Source organism: Lepidothrix coronata, unplaced genomic scaffold, assembly GCF_001604755.1.
Source record: "Lepidothrix coronata isolate B3197 unplaced genomic scaffold, Lepidothrix_coronata-1.0 Scaffold0, whole genome shotgun sequence".
NCBI lineage: Eukaryota > Metazoa > Chordata > Aves > Passeriformes > Pipridae > Lepidothrix > Lepidothrix coronata.
In genome coordinates this window covers 19231666-19244378 of record NW_016690180.1, presented here as the reverse complement: position 1 = coordinate 19244378, position 12713 = coordinate 19231666, and the positions used below count along the sequence as shown (strand labels likewise).

Genomic DNA, 12713 nt, shown 5'->3' with positions numbered 1-12713 from the left:
TCTGAGCACTTTATGTATTTGAGGCTGTTGCTTCTTCCTGCACTTTGAGGCAGATGCTGCTCCTCCCAAATCCCATGCTGAGGGGACAACATGCCAGAATCAGCACGATTTTTTCCTCTTCTCTGTGCTTTTACTAAGAAGGAGACAGCTTAGCCTATCATGCTTTCCAAAGATGATATAACGTTACCTTGGGGAGGATATGCCCCATGTCCTGTTAGGATTCTGTCATACCACGTCAGTCTGGAGCACATGCTTGCTCCTTGCTCCATGGTATACACTGAACTCCTTCCAGAAAGAGTTTTACAGCAAGCTCACAGTTGCTTTAAATTAGAAAAGTTGGCAAATGGCCGAGGAAAGAAGCGAGAGCTTATTTAGCTGAGACAGACAGTTAAAAAACTCCATGCGAGAGAATCAAGCTTCAGATACCTTTTCACAAAGTACCCAATTTGTCATTACAGCATTTGAATTTGTTTTAAGGGCTTTTGAATGACCAAAAATTGCACGTTGGCTTGAATTTACAACTCTTACACTACCCAAACGGAGCACGTTGCTTTCCCTGAAAAATCCGATGTCATCTACTCGAGTGTGAGGGTAAGTTGTAACTGATTCTACTTTCCTGAACTGACTTCTCTGAAATGCATTTGGAGAACGGGAAGCAATAGAGGGACTTTTCATAAAAATGTGTATTTTTGCTGGAATACATGGGATTCTGTTAGAAATAGACTACGGTAAGGTCTCTGTGAAATCTATTTATGTATCTTGTAAGGAAAAATAATAAACTTGGACATTTATGCACACAACATTCCCATCAGAAAATTAGAAGACAAATTGTTTTGAAAATCAAAGATGTAATTTTCTGGCAAAAAACGTAGTTTTAAATGTCTACCTTTCACAGAGTTTAGGGTGATTAAATTACCTAGAATATTTTGAAATATTTCTCTCTCTCTAGTGTTAATCTTACATTCTAACAACCCAAACCAAAGACTATTTGGGTTTTTTTGCTTGTGAGTGATTTCATCATCATTCCAAATCTTCACTTGAGCAGTTGTTGCTATGGTTTCATAGAAACTTGTTTTGCAAAAAAAAAAAAAAAAAAAATTATAAATACCAAATAAATCATTTTGCTTCAGGGCTGTGCTATTGCAAAGTTAAGCTCCTGCATTTAACTTACTAAACCGTCACAAATATATCCATTTGTTATTATGCTGGTGTGTTTCTTCTGTTTGGTTGGGTTTTTTCCAAGGTCATTTAACTTTTTGTGCTTCCATTGCTACCAGCAGTGGGCTTTGTGCCTGTGTATAGGCTGGGGAGAGAATGTGTGTTGTTAAATACAAATGAAATGCAGAGTGTAGAGTGAATAATCACAATCCTGGTCTGGGTAGGTGAGAGTGTAAATGGATTAGCAGTTTCTTGCTCCCTTTTTTCCCCTGGGTCTCTGGTTACCATTACCCAGGCGAGGCTGAGGAAAGCACTGCCTGCACGCCAGCTGCCCAAAACCTGATACTCACAGTGGTGGCTAATTTCTATCCCAATCATTTTCAAGGAAATGATGAAGCTTTTCAGGCTGATGTTTTAGGAAAATATGGGTGTGAGCACAGCATTACCCACAACCCTTGGAGCAGTAATGGAATGGAAATTCAGTAATAGCAACCTGCTTCAGAAATCACACAAGTATTGGGTTCTATAGCTGCATTCAAGAGGCAGAAATCCTTCTTCCTGTAGTGCCTGCTCCCTGTTTTCCCTGACTTGGGACAACTTCAGCTGTGCTACTGGAGCAGATTTACCCTGGTGAGAATGTAGGGCTGTCAATCCCCCTGATGCTGTGTCCCTGTGGGTCACACTGTAGGAAATTAATTTAACAGTAGAGAAACAGGGGAAAGAGTGAAGAAAATAAAAACTGGAAGTAGAGGAGCTGATATGCCTGCCCACTGTCATGGAGAAAATCCTAAAATCCTGGTACACTTTGAAGCTGCCCTTGGGTTAAGTTTGTGCTGAGTGGGAAGCCCACCATCACCATTCTTACTGAACTCTGGAAAGGTAGAGGCAGGGACACCTTTATCAGGTATCACCTGGGTGAGGATTATGTGGAGTAGGGATTGGGAAGTGTATTACCCTCTGTCAGTGGTTGCCTATTCCTCGTCAATGCGATGGGCTGGTGGGAGTAAAGGTGGTAAAGGCTGGTCCTGCTCCATGTTGCTTAATGACACAGGAGGCAGGGAGGTGTATGAAGTTGAGTATCTCAGACACAGGGGCTGTTTCTGGCTCAGCAGCAATGACAGGGAATGATGCAAACAAAGGATGTAGTGGTTTATTATTTCATTCCCTCCTCTATCTTCACACTTCACTTTTGCATTTATCCACAGTTCAGTCACAGTGACAAGGTGAGAAGGTAGATGGAAATTCATATTCTGAGGGCTGGGTTTGAGTGCCTGCAGGAGAAGTTCCTGTGTTCCATTCACAGAGCTGGCTTATATCCTTAATTTGCTGTGACATGTCCATTCACAGGTCTGTCCCATGCACTGGTAAGCCTAATTTCCAGAGTCCCTAAACAGATGCTACATCAACGTTACATATACTGTCATTGCATGATCATATAACATCCATATTACCAAAGGGATACATTGCAAATGACAAAATGAGAACTTAGATTGACAAGACAAACTTAACCTCGCTCAGGAGTGAAAATCCTAAGGCTGCAACCTTTTATACAAATAAAGTTCCTCAGAAAAAATCCAGCGCACTTGTAGCAAGTGTGGGTAGAGTCCTTCCCAAATCTTCATTTGCAAAGCCTAGCCATGATGATGAGAAAAAATACAGCGTTTCTGATTCCCGTGAGTTGCTTGTCACAGATACAAGACAGGTCAAACCATTTTCACTGCTGAAGTGGCTTCTCTGTTAGCCAAAAGGACAGCAAAGCAATTATGTGATTGCCTTGGCAGAGAAATCTAGAGTCTTTGTAGGCTCATTTTCATGGTCCTACCCCCCAAAACAAAGACTGCAAGTGAGATAATTACTGAGATTTACATTTTAGTCACAGATATCGGGCTGCGAGTGTCAGCAAAGGGTATTCATTTCTGCTCCCAGTCTCTCCAAAGTAAGAGGTACAGATCAGTAGAGTAGTTTCTCTGTTGGGCTGAAGAAGGAATCTAGATTACTCTGATTTCCCAATGCTGAAATAAATTGTTCCTGTTCTTCATAAATTAGGATTCAGTTTTCATTTTGGAAAAGCAGTGTGAATCTGTTCCTGTTTCTGTCCAAGCCTCATCTATGGTTGGATGCAGATAGGAGAGCTCAAAGCACCTCATTCAAGTCTTCAAAGTTTCACTAAGCCTTAGAGTGGGGATAGGGCCATATGATCAAACAGTCTACAGATTTCTGTGGGGGGTGTGTGTTGGGAAGGACAGAACTATTCAGTATAAAGCTAATTCTTATCACAGAGGAAAATGAGGACCACTTTTAAAGGGGAAGAATAGGCTATGCATAATGGGAAAAATATCCTGGCAGTGGGAGTTATACAGTTATAAAATAATCAGAGGGAAAGAGGGAAAGAGGAGGAAAGTCTCACTGTCTGGGATGTTTCACTTAGTCTGGGCAAACCTAGCAGAAATCTGTGGGGAGCAATCTTTCCTAGGCTGAAAGATGTGATAGTCCATATGTTGTGCTGGAGTTAATGTATTGGCTCATCTTTAGTCTATCTACTGGATTTATCTTCCTCATCCCTGTGAGTATCACGTCCCTCAGACCCAAGTGGGATGCAGCCTACAGGAGTGGAGGCCAAATCTCAAATAAGATTTAATGGAAATAGTTGATTGTGTTTGGACACCATCAGGCCACCCATCCTATTTGCAGTTCACACTCTCCCCTTCCCCTTTGGAAAGACCCCAAACCCAAAATCAGACATCTTGCAACAAACAGGAACATCTGTCAAGAGTCCAAGGTTAAAGCTGGAGAAGGAAGGGAACTGTTCAGTAGGGGGATGGGTTTTTCGCATGTAATTCATGCACTCTGTGTTATTTCTCTCATTTTTTGCTATGTTCTTTAATAAAGATATTTTTCTTTCTGGAAAAAGTGAGTTGGAGATGGTATTAATAGCTGAGGTGGGACCTGAAATGTAGTTTAAAAAATGTGCAATAAAAACAGGGAGTGACATTGCTAGAAAACCAAGGAGAGCTCAAATGGCAGAGCTGAAAAGGTGTGTCCAGACTGCTCACCCCACCTCTTTCCACTGGTCTGATGGGCCTTGTGACTGGATCCAGGCCAGTGTGGGAGTCCCATCACTGCAGAACAGGGGAAACTGATCTGTGATCTGCCGAGAGAGGCACCTCTTTTGGGTTTTTTACTCCTTGGAAAAAAAGAGAGAAGTCTGTCCTTTTTCTGGATTTGTCCAGGAAAACTCTCCCTTTTCTTGGAGGGGGACTCTCCCTGTGCTGGAACATGCATCTGCTATTCTCACTAGCAGTTACAACTCAAGACCAAAAGTCTTTTCCCTTTTCAGCAGTCTATAAAAACTTGATGTTACGCCAGCCTTGCTAGCCCTGCACTGATGTTCCTGCACAGCGCCTTTCAGTGCGCCTGAGGGTTGAACCCGCCTTCCTAACATATCCCAGACTGCTGTTGCAAATCCTTTTTCTCTGTCACTAAGCAGTGGGAGTGCAGAGAAACACCTAGATTACTCTTTGCATCCATTCCTTATTCTAGACACCACGTTGGTATTTATTTTACAGAGAAATTGGCTCATCTGAGTCTTTATAAGCTCCAGCTCTGCACAGATGTGCTCTGAAAGTTATCTTCCAGAGACTGTCCTTTTTTAGGCCCCTAAACCTGAGGACACCCCTTGATCATAGCCCTGCATTAGCCACCCTCTCAGTCTCACACATCTTTATTTGTCTCCAACTTCACTTCCTCTATCATTTCCCTCCTGTAAATTACCAACCTGGTAGCCTCCTAGACCTTCCATTTTTCTGGTGTGTCTGTGTGTTAACCCATGAGCTCCCCTTTATTGCTTCCTCACAGGGGGCTTCTGAGGAGGGCTTGCTGGCAGCCATTCATCCCCAAACTCATGGTGGTTGATGGGCCACCCTGTAACCTGCTCAAATGATGTGGGAAGGCACTCTCCAGATTCCTGAGAGCTGATTTTCCAGTGGAAAGACAGAGGCTGCTTTGGTCTCTCTTCAGTTACTGTTTGTGTTATTCGTTGCAGACATTCATGCTAGAAAGCAGCGATACATGCCTGCAGATGACCTCTGAGCACCAGATTTGAGGTGGGGCAGCAAAAAATTATTCCAGGGAGAGGCAGTGATTTTGAGAGTGGGAACAGGTTAGTCTATGCTCCAGCAAAACAGCTTGCATAAAGTCCTGGTTGTTGGATCACAGCTCCTCTCCTGGAAGAAGGGCGTTTTCATTTCTCTCCCTGTCTTGGGTAAAGGGAAAAGAAAATAAAGAAAAAGCATCCCCTTTACTGATTCAACTTCATCATCATCAACTTCATCATGTATCTGAGTCTTCCTCATGGGAATGCAAAGATCGAGTAACATCCATAGTCAGGCTGATGGAAACAGTTTAGGCATGATAAGCAGGACCAGGGGTCCTGGCTAGCTGTGAAACAGGTTGTCCTTTTACCTCTTCCCTCTCTCCTGCACCCCCAGAAAGAGCACGTACTGTCTGCCAAGGGTTGGCCCTAGGGGTGTCAGAGGGGCTGTGCTGCATAGCCTCCATGGACCTCCATGACTGTGCAATGAATATTTATTTGTTTCTCTAATGGAGAGGCTGCATTTCTCTGTATTTTCAGCTTTACAGATGGATGATGCTGCTTTGCATTGGAATGGGGTTTCAGAGGCTGCATTGGGGACTGCCTTCAGCTTTTTAAGGAGACTTGAGAGTTTCATCTGCAGGATTGCCTAGGATGATCCCCTGCATGCTGACAGACCACACACCTCAGTACTAATTAAAAATTTCTGTGCCTGGAGTTTCTCAGACAAAAACACATACACTTTGCACTCACTGCGTCACTTTGGAACAGTGCCTCCTGCACTAGGAGGAGGTGCCCAGCTTGTAGGACCTGTTCTGTAATGCTGGTCTGAGAGCCTGTTCTGAACCTGCCTGGAGTTTCTTGTTCTTACAGATTCTGATAGATTATGGGGAAATATTGATTAAATCTAGATAATCCTTAAACTCACCTGGAGAAAATATCCAGGAAAAAGAAAAGGGAATCTTGGGAATAGGAGCTGTTAGAAACTACCCATCATCTTGTCTTCTCCCTTTCTGCAGTCATACTCTGTTCTTGAGAGTCAGGGCTTCTATCTGAGAATTTTGACTGCCAAAGGCTGGGAAAAAAATGTCTGACTGGTGTATGTAAAGTATCTGTTTCTGGAGCCCAACAGGGCATGTATTAAACCTCTGCAGTGAAAGTCAGGATACACCAAGGTCAAATCAATCCTTCATGGAGATGCACAGACTGGGTCTGCCATGGGTGCAGCTCCAGGGATGGCCAGGTTATATTTGTATTGCTCTATCTGGCAGAATTTAGCCCCAGCTTTCCCCTCCTGCAGATAATGGCTCGTAGCCAGGAGGGCTGTTTTCATACCTCCTGCACAAGTTGAATGCCCATGTGAAGTACTTTGATGGGATGTATCTCTTGGCCATTTCTAGCCTGCCTTGGCAATCAGAAAGTTATAACACCTCTGCAGGGATATGCCAGAGTTGTAAAACATCTTGGTTCCCTCAGGACCATTTTCTTCATCTGAAGGGATGGCCAGGCCACTGATTGCCATCATTGCTCATCCTTGAGCAACCTCCACAATGACTCTGGCACAAGGTTTGGATTCCTTGACATCAAGACTTTATGATCCCATAGTGGAAACAGTTTTGCTTGCACAAAAGAAGTGCCAAGACACCCTTAAAAGGAAGAGTCTGCAAAGAGCAAACTGCTGGAGATGCTCACCACTGCTCCTGCCTCGCTAGGAACCATCCTGAACAAGCCCAGGAGCAGGCACACACCTCCCTTGGCCCACCAAGTCCCAGTGCAGAGGGGGGACAAGCCTGATCCTTTTGGACTCCACAGACAGAGGTGGGAAGGACCATGCTCCGGTACTGAATCCCCCCACATTAGAGCAGCCCAGCCAGCCACATTCCCGTATGCGCCTCCATTCCAAGCTGTCAGCGGAAGCAGATGTTTCTAATTTATCACTAAAACCAAACAACTTAATCCCCAAAATATGCAGCAGTGGGGGGTGAGGAGGGGCCCTTTCACTTAAAGCTGATTTATAAATTGGGTGATTAAGGTTAATTTGTCTATGAATGAAGCAAATATGTGTCAGATATCATTTCTAACGTTTCCTCCCTCTAATTTTTGCAAGTCCTAAACATCCAAAGCCTTTTCAACCTGAGGCAATGGGATGCGTTCCTATTCTTCTGGCCAAAAGTGGCTGGCACTGCTTCCTTTCATCAACAGCTCCAATATTTATCTATTTAGACCTTCAGAACATTATTTAGATGTAACAGAGGTTGCAGCCCTCTGTAGCACAGGTGCCAGAGGCAGGCCTCAGAGGTAACTCCAGTGTACCCCTTCTTGCTTTTGGGGATGTTAGTTCCCCCCTGGCTGCCTGGGAGTGATGGCTGGAGGGCAGCCTGGTGCCAGAGAATCCTATGCTGAAAGCCCTGGCAGTGGGAACTGTGCCATGGGCTTGCACAGAAACTGCACCCACTTCACTCCACGACATGGCTGACAACACAGATGGGAAGGGGCCTGAGTCCAAGCCCATTTCAGATCAGACTGAGGAAATGATTGGGTTTGCCTGTGTTGTGTCAGTGCTGGAGGTTATGGCCAACCTCAGATCATCTGTATTTCAGCACATGCACAGATATTGAGCCATCCGGCCTTCAAAAAGTACACATGACTGCTCCTGCAATCAATACATGTGCCCTGCTTCTGCTGACACCCACTTCAGACCACCAGTTCCTATTGCTCATAGCTCATGTTGTTGTTCATGGAAAAGGGCTCCTCTCCAGGCAGCTGGCACCCAGCCACAGCACGTCTGCCATGCAACAGCAATGCAGTAGCCTTAAAAAGACCTTAACAGCATAAGCATTGTGTGTCTGTGAAAGGTGATGGGAAAAGGCAACCCCAAACAGCAGCAGGATGGTTGATATGCCTGGGCATCCACAAAACAGAAGATACCTCATATGGGCCTCAGCAGCCCACGGACCCCCCACCCCAGGATACCAGGTTGGGAACACCAGAGCTCAGTGGGGCCGGTCCCAGTGGCTGTGGCTTGCTGTGCAGCCGGGAATAAGGTGGACAGGGAAGCAGAGTTCATTAGCATGGCGTTAACCAAACCCTGGTGGTTATGGGTTTATTGCCTATGGGGTAAATGGGAAGAATACTGAGCTCAATCTGCAAATTGCTGCACTAAACCCAGCCTGATTACATAGGAAAAAGACAGTTGTACCAATTTCTTCAGCTATAGCTTTAAAAGTAAGGATTTAGTTAGGTGTCCTTACCTGGTAGACACTGCAGTGCTCCTTATTCCTCATATGCTGGTGCCCCTGCTGCAGAAAGGGACCCAATGTCACAGGCTGACCCCTGGGTCTCACATGCAAGAATAAGCCCCTGTAACCGCAGGGGTGTCAGTGCCCGTACTGAAGCCATGGCACAGCATACTGCCTTTGGACATTCGGGGTTTCAGGTTTAGTTGCAGCTGCTGAGTGGGTTGTAAGAAAATTCAAGACAGCCTCATGTGCAGCTCTCTGGAAATTCAGCTTTGAACTGAAACAGTGGTAAGGTTGTGGGATGCTGTTGCAATGACCAGTGCACCTCTCTTTAACAGTCTTTTCCACTGTAGGCAGCATCTCCTGCAGCTGGAGCAGACAGTAAATCCTTCTTCTTCATTATTTCTATTAAATGGTAGAATTAGACAATTTACCAGGATTTCAAGGAACTTTTCTTCAAGCCCAAATGTCAGGTAGGCTAAAGGGATGAATGAGAAGGAGAATAGAAGAAAACCAGAAGGAAAGCAACTCATCAACAGCAGCAGTAGGAGCAGGAATCAGAGCCCTCAGTGCTCTGCTCCAGCCACTACACTCCCATCCCTCCCACACAGGATATACATAGAGTGAGCTGGGAAAACAGGGGGTTTGAGAAGAAAACTGAAGACAAGTGGAACAACACTGAGCTTGAACAGGCCTGAATCAATTCTAATTTTTTTCTAAAAACCCACCATTTTTATACTTCAATCCAGACAAGTACAATCACTTTAGTAGTTTTAAGCTACATGCAATGGGGGCACCAGCAACAGTTTATTCTGCAAACCTGCAATCTGCTTTTTAATCTTGGAGCCTTTTCCCAAATGAAGAAATGCCATTCAATTCATTTGTACCAGCAATGCAGCCCTGTACTTCTTGAGAACTGGGCTGCACTTCAAATGATGGTATACACAGTAAGTGGCTCCTCCTCCACCTAGTTAAAGAAGTGCCTTTCCTCATTCTGTGTTCATGAGGGATGGTCAGAGACACCCTCATATCTGAAAGCTTTGTACTTGTAGGAGGGAGAGTGGTTGCAGCTCATTGCAAGGAAAGAACATTTTGCTTTGATATTTTAGATAGCTTTGTCTGAAATAACCTCAACCTCACTCCAGACCTGATGAAAAGATGACTGAATTTGAAGGAGGAAAGCTGCTTCAAATTCCCATATATATCTTGAACATTATATTCTGGGGCCCTTATGTTTATTCCTGATTGTTTTTTTCCAAGGTTGCAGAGAAGAAAGGGCTACAGATTTAACTTGTGGGAGATTTGATTCGTGCATAAAGGACCATTTTCTCAAACTGCCAAAAGATTAAACTTAATGTTTTACAATCATGTTCAAGGTACATGAGCAGCAGATTTTTGATGGGAAAGTGACACAAGCTGCTGATAGAAAGCCTGCTCTCTAATTCCTGAGGAGTTTGTTTTGTCTTGCTACCCCTGATGTAGCAGTACTTGAAATGAGTTTTGCTTTTGGCTGAAGAACATCCCACAATGGAAGAGAATGAATGTCCTTGCCTTAAAGCATCTCCTGGCTTTGTCCATTTTGTCTGACCTCTAAGAGGCAAGGCAATTTAATAAAATATTCTTTCTGACCCTCAAATAGAAGATCACACACCTCCTTGAGTGCAGGCTCAGGAGATTTGCATCTGAGCATGAGACTTGCTTTTGATGGGTTTTAATATTATGTGCTGTTGATGTTCCTAAATTATGTAGCTCAGTGAAGCATTCAAAACCAAATGTTCAGCCCCCATGGGGTATGGTAGAAGGCCTAAGGATAAAGCTTTGATGTGGATATAAAGCCATGGTAGCTGTCAGGTCCTGAGTCATCTTCCAGTGGCACCCACTTCCACACAGTTTCGAGCCAGAATTTCTGCTGCTCTAAATTAATTATGCTGCATCTGCAATCAGTGCAGCAGCACTGATTTGTATCAGCTCAAGGACTGGCCATTTGGATTTCAAGACTGAGAAGTCATATGGACAAGATATTACACGCTACAGGTTTAAAAAGGAGATTTACCTTTTACATTTTAATAACATACTAATATAAATTATGAACTAAAAAGTCAGAATTCTTCCTTTTTCTAATGTGCAGTTTGAAGCATCAACAGGAATTTGCAGCCCCTGAGTTCTTGCCCATTATTCACTAGTCCCTACACTAGCTGAGACCATATGAACAAGTGCCATTAGCATCTCACCTCAAGTGAGAAAATTCTGCAATCCTAATTTGGCTGCCTTGGCAAACCTGAGCAGGTATGCAGCACTGTGTCCAGAACTGGGGTTGGTAATATGGGACATCCACGTAAGGGTTGCAAAGGAGCTTAACTGGATCACTACGGGAAGCAGAACCAGTCAAGCATAGATCTGTGACCCATACTATATATTTTCATTTTTCTCAGAAGTAACACATTGTTTCCTAGCTACATGCCATTTATATATATAACACCATGGTGGGACCATGTATAAAAGAGCATTACTCACCAAAAGCTACAGACATGAGATGGAAGTGTGAAGGCCATGCATGTGAGCCACTTGTTTAAACATAAACATTCTTATCTTTCAAGACAAGGCTATCTTGTCTTTCAATTCTTCCCAAGCCCTCCTTATGTATGAACTGAATTTCAAAATGAAAATTGATTGCAGGTGTCTTAAGTGTATTTTTCCAGGCCTTCAATTTAAACAAGTTACAGCAATACTCACCTTCATAAAGTTTTTGATCACTGCAATATAAATTCTCACTGACAGCAGCAGAGATCATGGGGACCTTTCCTGTTTTCCAGAACCAGCTTTTACTAATTTAGATCCCATTCCAGACTGGCTGTTTTTTAGGAAGAATTATTCATTTGATGATCCCTGGTACAGCTGCCTACCACATGTACAGCAGCAGTGTACATGTGCAGCACTTTTTCATTTTCCCCCACTTTCAGCCTCAGCGCTGGAACCCATTACATAGCTGGTGTTTCACAAATGCTGTGTTACTTCACCCCTTTCTTCAAAAAACGATCTGTAATAGCAAGGTGGCTATTAATAACTAACAGCTAACTAATAGCAGGAATGCTCAGAGGGCTGACAGCCTGTACAATGCCAGCCCGGAGAGATGACCACTCAGTTTCTTACTGTGCACAGACTGTGATCTCTGGCTAATGTCATCCTTGTGCCCTAAGTCCACACCTGTAAAATGAGATATTATTTTCTGGCTTCAGTGCCAAGTAAGTATAATCAAACAACTGGGTAATCAGCTATTGCAATAATCACGAGCTTGTAATTACCTGAGAAAAAGGATGCAAAATCCCTCTGGATCATAATTACTGAGTCATCTCCTTGCTTTTGGGGGTAACGGGGTCAGATGTGCTGCATGGCATGGAAAACTCTGAATAATAGAGTCATCATTGCAGAGACAGCTGCCAGCTGATTAGACCTGCTTTGAGCAGATGTTGGATGAGATGAACTCCAAAGGTCCCTTCCATCCCAAATTACCCCTGTGATTGTGTTCTAACACTGCACCTCTGCAAATACATCCTCTTGGAGCACTGGAGACCATGGGGCACACCCCCAAAGTAGTGCTGCAGGACACAGACTGCCTCCATCAGGGACAGACCAAGTCATCCTGGACTGAACTGACTCAGGGCAGCTTGATGCCTCCACCAAAAGTGCTTTGGTACATGTGTCTCCAGACTGATCCTAGAAAAAGTATATGTGCCTTTAGTCAGGACTGTGCCTCCATGGAGCCAATCAATGGCACAGTTTATGTCCACATGAACCATCTAAATCTAATGAAAGTTTATCATGTTAGGAAATATGCTCTCTAGCTCAAATTTACCTGCCATGTCATCTTACATCACCACTGCATCAGTGTTTTAGTCCTTCTTGCCCAGCCTTTACATGAAAAAGTGAAACTAAGCCTTGTGGTTCCTGTTGGCTCTGTGTATGAGCAATAAAGTAAAAGGTTTTGGAAATAACAGCTACTGGGATGAATATCCCTGTGATGACCAAATTTTTTAAAACTGTGCATAAAATTAGACGATTTCAAAAAAGTTTTTTAAGATAGTTCAAAGGACTGTGTCACCAGGGACCTACTTTCTCAGGGTCTCAGAGGTAACCATAGTGCCATGCCATCCAAGCAGCACTCCCAGCCTGAAGGCAGCATAGCCCAACCAATCTCTTGGGTGCTGTTTGAATGATAAATAAGAAAC

General features: G+C 43.8%; 1 protein-coding gene across 1 annotated transcript in view; it reads left to right on the top strand.

Annotated features, from left to right (window-relative positions):
* Window positions 1–254: 254 nt before the first annotated feature.
* Window positions 255–12713, top strand: part of C1QTNF7 (C1q and tumor necrosis factor related protein 7) — a 50667-nt gene continuing 38208 nt past the window's right edge. The window contains exon 1 of the mRNA XM_017811227.1: window positions 255–591. The gene's annotated coding sequence lies outside the window, so the exon portion shown is untranslated. The remainder of the gene's footprint in view (window positions 592–12713) is intronic.